The sequence below is a fragment of the Eleutherodactylus coqui genome, chromosome 11 (genome assembly GCF_035609145.1).
Source record: "Eleutherodactylus coqui strain aEleCoq1 chromosome 11, aEleCoq1.hap1, whole genome shotgun sequence".
NCBI classification, from domain to species: domain Eukaryota; kingdom Metazoa; phylum Chordata; class Amphibia; order Anura; family Eleutherodactylidae; genus Eleutherodactylus; species Eleutherodactylus coqui.
The window spans coordinates 35,001,594-35,007,593 of record NC_089847.1 but is presented as its reverse complement, the minus strand read 5'-3'; positions in this window follow the sequence as shown (position 1 = coordinate 35,007,593).

Sequence of the window (6,000 nt, the reverse complement as noted above, 5' to 3'; positions counted from 1 at the left end):
TAAATCTATCAGCAAACTACAAATACAGCAAGTCTCTAGTATAGTTTTTTACAAAATAGCTTTCTTTCTGAATAGGACTATTTCAATAACAGGGAAGGACGGGAATCAATCATAGCCATGATGGTGCGTCTACACAGCAGTCACTAGTTCGGTGACAGACAATGGCAGGTGATGTGATTTACCTGCTGATTATACATAGAATACTTCTGATAATGTATACCAAGGAACTGCACCGAGCCATTCATCAGGCTTGGGAAGTAAGCCGTGGAGCAACACTATTATATCAATGCAATCTCTTGGAGCGTACAAAGTACTGTACTGTTTCATTCACTTACTTAAGATGAAAAAAGTTTAGTACCGTGTGAGCCAGTAGAGCAAAATGTGATTGTTTCCAGTAGGAGAAACCAAGTAAAATGTTTTTATTAAAGCTTTTGTGCAATTTTGCACATAAACAAAAGAAAAAGTACAATATATAGCAGGTTTCGCAGGACCGCAATAATGGCTTATGGATTAGGAAAAAGAGATATTGTACCAAATAATGCAACAACAGCCTCTGCTATATGTCCTTCCGCTACATCCTATATAAATTGTATGTGCATAATAAAACAATGTGGCGCCGGGGCCGTGGACCTGACAACTTCTTGTGCTCATAGAAATAATACAACTTTCAAGCACCTGCAGCCATATGGAAAAGAAAAAATTAAAATATTAAGGGTAAATGAAAGGAGGGATAGTACATCTTGGGACGAAAGAGAAAAAGGGAGGGGGGATAGCTAGCAGAAAAGAAGGGAAACCCTCTAGTAAGTATATAGCTGGTTGAAACCTTGCTATGTGTCATCAATATACCGGCCTCATGAACCCTTCGAGACCCATCTTTACTAACCTGTTATATTTTGGAACTCGGACGAGTCACGGAATGCGTTCCATAGCACCCAGGCGCATCCATTTGAGCATGCAGCCTCAGAGTCCTCGTCAACCAACTCCTCCATATACATTAATTGATTCAGCTCCTAGATAAATTCCAGAATCAAGGGGGTGACACTACTCTGCTAATAGCGTGGGAATATAGCCCTGGTTGCAGTGACGATATGGCATAACAGACCTTTTTTAATTGTGGCGTAAGGGCCAGGAATGACAGAAAGCAGTGCCAGCTGCGGGGTAACCTCCACCGTGCCACGAGAAATCAACCCCATATAGCTCAAAGACCCTTTTCCGGAAAGTTGTGGACATTCCTACTATATATGTAGCATTGTACCAAGCTCAGACCTACATCACCAACATACATTTGAAACTGAGGGAAATATGTGGTGAATCAGGTCTGGGCATCTGTACCACCTAGAGAGGAGCTTAAAATTTTTCTCTTGCGCCACACAGGCCAAGAGTAGTTTGTGTGCAAACGTTAAAGCTCTCTCCCAATCAGAGTTCTGCAACTCCAAGGCCAAGTCCCTGTCCCAACCCCTGATGTATTGTGGGAGACCCTCTGTGAGCCTTCCCAAAATGATTCTGTAGATCCTAGTGAGGACCTGGACCAAGGGCGGACTCCCAAAAATAATTCTTCAATGGGTTTAGGAGGTTTCTGGAGGGGGCACGACCCCAACCGCGTCCTCTAGAATGAAAACAACTGGGGATACTCCATCCACATCAGTTTCTGATCAGGTTAAGATGCCTGTAGCTCATTAAATGATGGAAGACCCCCAGAACTCACAATCTGCCAGCACCGCGTATCGTCCTGCTCCCGCCAGCGGAAGAACCTCTGTCTCACCTGCCCTGGAGGGAACGTGGGGTTGTGAAAAAGAGGGGTCAAGGCTCCCCTACGAATCACAATGTACTCTCTGGTGGTTAGCCTGTCCCACAAGTCCAGGCAGTTCAAGGTCAATGGGGTATGAGGTAGAGCTGCCCATACTCAGCGGGGATCTAAAACAATAAGCGCAATGGGGCCAAATCAAAGCTGTCTCCAAGCCCACCCACTGTTTTGAGGCTTTATGATGGTGCCAGTCCACCACCCTGGAGAAGACCGTGGCCGAATAGTAAATTTTGAGGTCTGGGAGTCCCACTCTTACCCTGGATTTCATGCGTAACATGGTCCTGTAACTAATACGGCTATTTCTCGCCCCCACACACAAATCTGCGAAACACCTGTCGAATCTGTTTAAAATAGTTTGGGGGCAGCTTAATTGGCAGTGTCTGGAAAAGATATAGAAATTTTGGTGCCACATCCATTTTTAAGACTCAATGTCCACGGGTAGATTTGATTTGCGAACCCGTGCGGGAGATATGCAAATCAAGCCACCCATAGGGATGCATTAGCATCCGCAGGACAGTAAAAAGCATGCGGGACGGCTTCCACGCGGGATCTGCAGGCCACGCACATCAGGATTGTCCTGTAGTCCCATAGCCAAGTGTTCCATAACAATGGCATAGACAAGAGGGGACAGAGGGCAGCCCTGTCTTGTCCCGTTCTTAATAGGTACCAGGTCAGTTAGAAGGCCATTCACCCGGATCTGTGCCAACGCATTCCCGTACAATGCCAGGATCCAGTTCAGAAACTTAGGCCCCAGACCTAAATGAGTCAGAAAGGACCTTAGAAAGTCCCAGCTAACATGGTGGAAGGCCTTCTCTGCATCCACCAAGAGGAGGCAAAATGGCTGCGACAACTGCTGGGCTTGGCTAATTAGCAGGAGGGTCTTGTTGGTATTATCTCTGGCTTCCCACCCTTTTATAAATCTTACTTGGTCATTATGTATATAGGCTGGCAGAATGGGAGCCAGCCTGCTCACTAGAACCTTAGAGAATAAGCTGACATCTAAATTGATGAGCGAAATGGGATAGTAACTGGGGCATAGCCCTGGATCCTTTCCTGGCTTGGGGAGCACCTTAATATGGACCATAAGCAACTGAGAAGGGAATGGAGCAGAGGGCAAAATTTGATTGAACGTCTCTTTCAAAATAGGAGTAAGGATTTTGCGGAACTGTTTGAAAAAATGGGAAGTAAACTCGTCGGGGCTAGGGGCTTTCCCCATCGTTTAAGCCCTAATGGCCTCACCAATCTCCTCTGCCATGAAATCCATCTCTAAGGCCTCTCTAGTTTCTCCTGGAATACTCGGGAGGGCTGTTCTCAGTATATAGTTATCAATCTTAGCTTTCCAGTTGGCAGGAAGCATATCAGCCAGCTGGCCTTGTATGTTGCAGAGTCTGTAATAATAAGCTCAGGGTCTATTCATGTCTCTTATGGCCTGTATTGTCAACTATCTGGGGTACATACATGAGGTTAGTCCTACTGCGAAGATAGGGCATTGGTGAGCGTCCACATTTATTGGCACTTGTATGAATAGCGCTTCAGGCTGTCCCTAAACCACAAGTATTTTTGGTCTAGCATGTGCCTCAACTCCTCTCTTGTGTTCAGCAGTTCATTCTGTGTGGGTAGGGTGTCTGACTGACATAACAGTTTCTGCTAATTTGCTATTTTGGCCAGCAGAGGGACGATGGTGGCTGCCTTCTTGCGCTTCAGGCACGCCCCATGCTTGATAAGGACCCCCCTCAATACACATTTAAGTGCCTCCCATTGGACCGGTTTATTAGGTGTGGTGTCAGCTTAGTGATCATTGAGGAAGTTTTCGTTGGTACTGTGCAAGTCCGAACAGCACAACGAATCCTTCAAAAGATTGTCGTTCAACCTCCAAGTCCAAGGCCTCTCTGGAGGAGAAGGATTGGGGCATGGTCAGACCATATTGCTGACCCAATGGATATCACCGGGCCCCAGGTTAGGGCGTGATGACTCGTGATTATAAGGTCAATGCGGCTATGTGAATGATGTGCAGGGAGAAGTAAGATAGTCCCGTTCTGAGGGGTGAGTCACCCTCCAGACGTCCACCAATTGTAGCTGCCTAAGAGCCTTGTAGAACAGACGGAGCTATGAGGCTGAGTTCATCGCCCGCCTTGATATGCAGTCTTTCTCAGGATTTAACGGGAAATTAAATTCACCCCCCGCACTACTACCCCCTCCGTGAAGTCCGCTAACTTGCTAAGTATTGTTCTACCCATTTGTAAGGGAATCTGATTTGGAAGGTGTAATGCTGCAAGAGTAAGGAGTTTGCCCCATATTCTAACCTTTAAGAAGATAAAATGTCTATCGACACCCCTCTCAACTTAGTTGTCGGCTTCGTGCTATGGAACCATCTTGTAAAATGCCTATCTCCCAGAACCGGAATGTGCACTGCATGGAAGTGTGTCACCTGAAGTAACAAAGCACGAGATTTTAGCTTGAGTTTTCACGTGCTCTCGCAGCGCAAGAAAGAAAATATCCCCAGTGGGTGTCAGCCCTAACATTGGCTCAGTTACAAGATTCATTATTTTCTGCCCGGCTGAAGCCGGTGAAGAGTCTGATTGGAGCGGGTATCCTGTCGGGTGGGCAAGGTGGGCTCGGCCGCTGGGGGGTAGTGGGCCAAAAGATGATGGCATGAGCCTTAATGAGGCAGCAGCTGATGAGGACGGACCAGGCTTAACCATCTGCGGGCAACCTCAACCATAACTAATGTCCGTCCTCATGCTCAAGCATCCATGGCTCAGCACCCTGCATTTGACATCTTGGCCTTGAACACAAACTCCATGTGTTGAAAATCAACAATAAGTTTTATTCTAAATCCTCCAGTAGTTTCTGGGATATGTGGAACTGGTATAAAACGGTTCAACTAATAAACTTGTCACAGTCACTATAGATGCGGCTAGGCTACAGGGGGCTCACAGTAGTTATATAGATTTAACTCCAACTGGGAACGCTCCGGTCCTATCAAGTCTCTTTAGGCAGCACATCTGTAGGCTGGGGGACTGCTGTGCTGCTGAACAGGGTCACCGGTAGTTGGGGAGTTAGCAGAGTCTCTTAGGCAGCACACCTGTAGGCTGGGGGACTGCTGTGCTGCTGAACAGGGTCACCGGTAGTTGGGGAGTTAGCAGAGTCTCTTAGGCAGCACACCTGTAGGCTGGGGGACTACTGTGCTGCTGAACAGGGTCACCGGTAGTTGGGGAGTTAGCAGAGTCTCTTAGGCAGCACACCTGTAGGCTGGGGGACTGCTGTGCTGCCGAACAGGGTCACCGGTAGTTGGAGGGTTAGCAGAGTCTCTTTAGGCAGCACACTTGTAGGCTGGGGGACTGCTGTGCTGCTGAACAGGGTCACCGGTAGTTGGAGGGTTAGCAGAGTCTCTTTAGGCAGCACACCTGTAGGCTGAAGGACTGCTGTGTAGTTGAACAGGGTCAGCAGTTGTTGGAGAGTAAGCAGCGTCTCTTTAGGCAGCACACCCGTAGGCTGGAGGACTGCTGTGCAGCTGAACGCTGTTACTGGTAGTTGGAGGGTTAGTAGAGTCTCTTCAGGCAGCACACCCATAGGCTGGAGGACTGCTGTGCTGCTGAATGGGGTCACCGGTAGTTGGAGGGTTAGTAGAGTCTCTTTAGGCAGCATATCCTGTAGGGTATGCGACTGCTGTGCACACGGTTTACCTCTGCGTGGAAGGAGAGGAGTGAAACTTTGGATGTTGTTACTGCAGATCTGTATCTCGTTATCAGTGGGTGATGCGGTAATGAAAGAACATCGGACTCTCAGAAAACTACCAGTGCCGCCAAACAAAGTCTAGATTTCCTTGAGGAGAAACCAGACCACATGTCTGTCTTCTTTGTTGCTCAGGCTCACTCTGAAGAACATGATGCAACTTCCTCCCAGACGCAACCTCAGCTCCTAGATGTTTTCCAGTTTTGTCAGTGCTGGGATACACCAGGGTCGGACAGGAAGCCACTGCTCCGACCCTGGTGTACTGGCCAGCGCTCATAATTGCAGCACAACTCTCATTGAAATCAGTGGGAGCTGTGTCTGTAATTACAAGCACCAGCCACTACACAGGGGTCAGAGCAGCGGCTTCCAGTCCGACCCCGGTGTATCCCAGCACTGACAGCGGGCGCTGCCTGGAAAACCCCTTTATAAGGTGATCAGTTTAGATACAACATATACAAAGT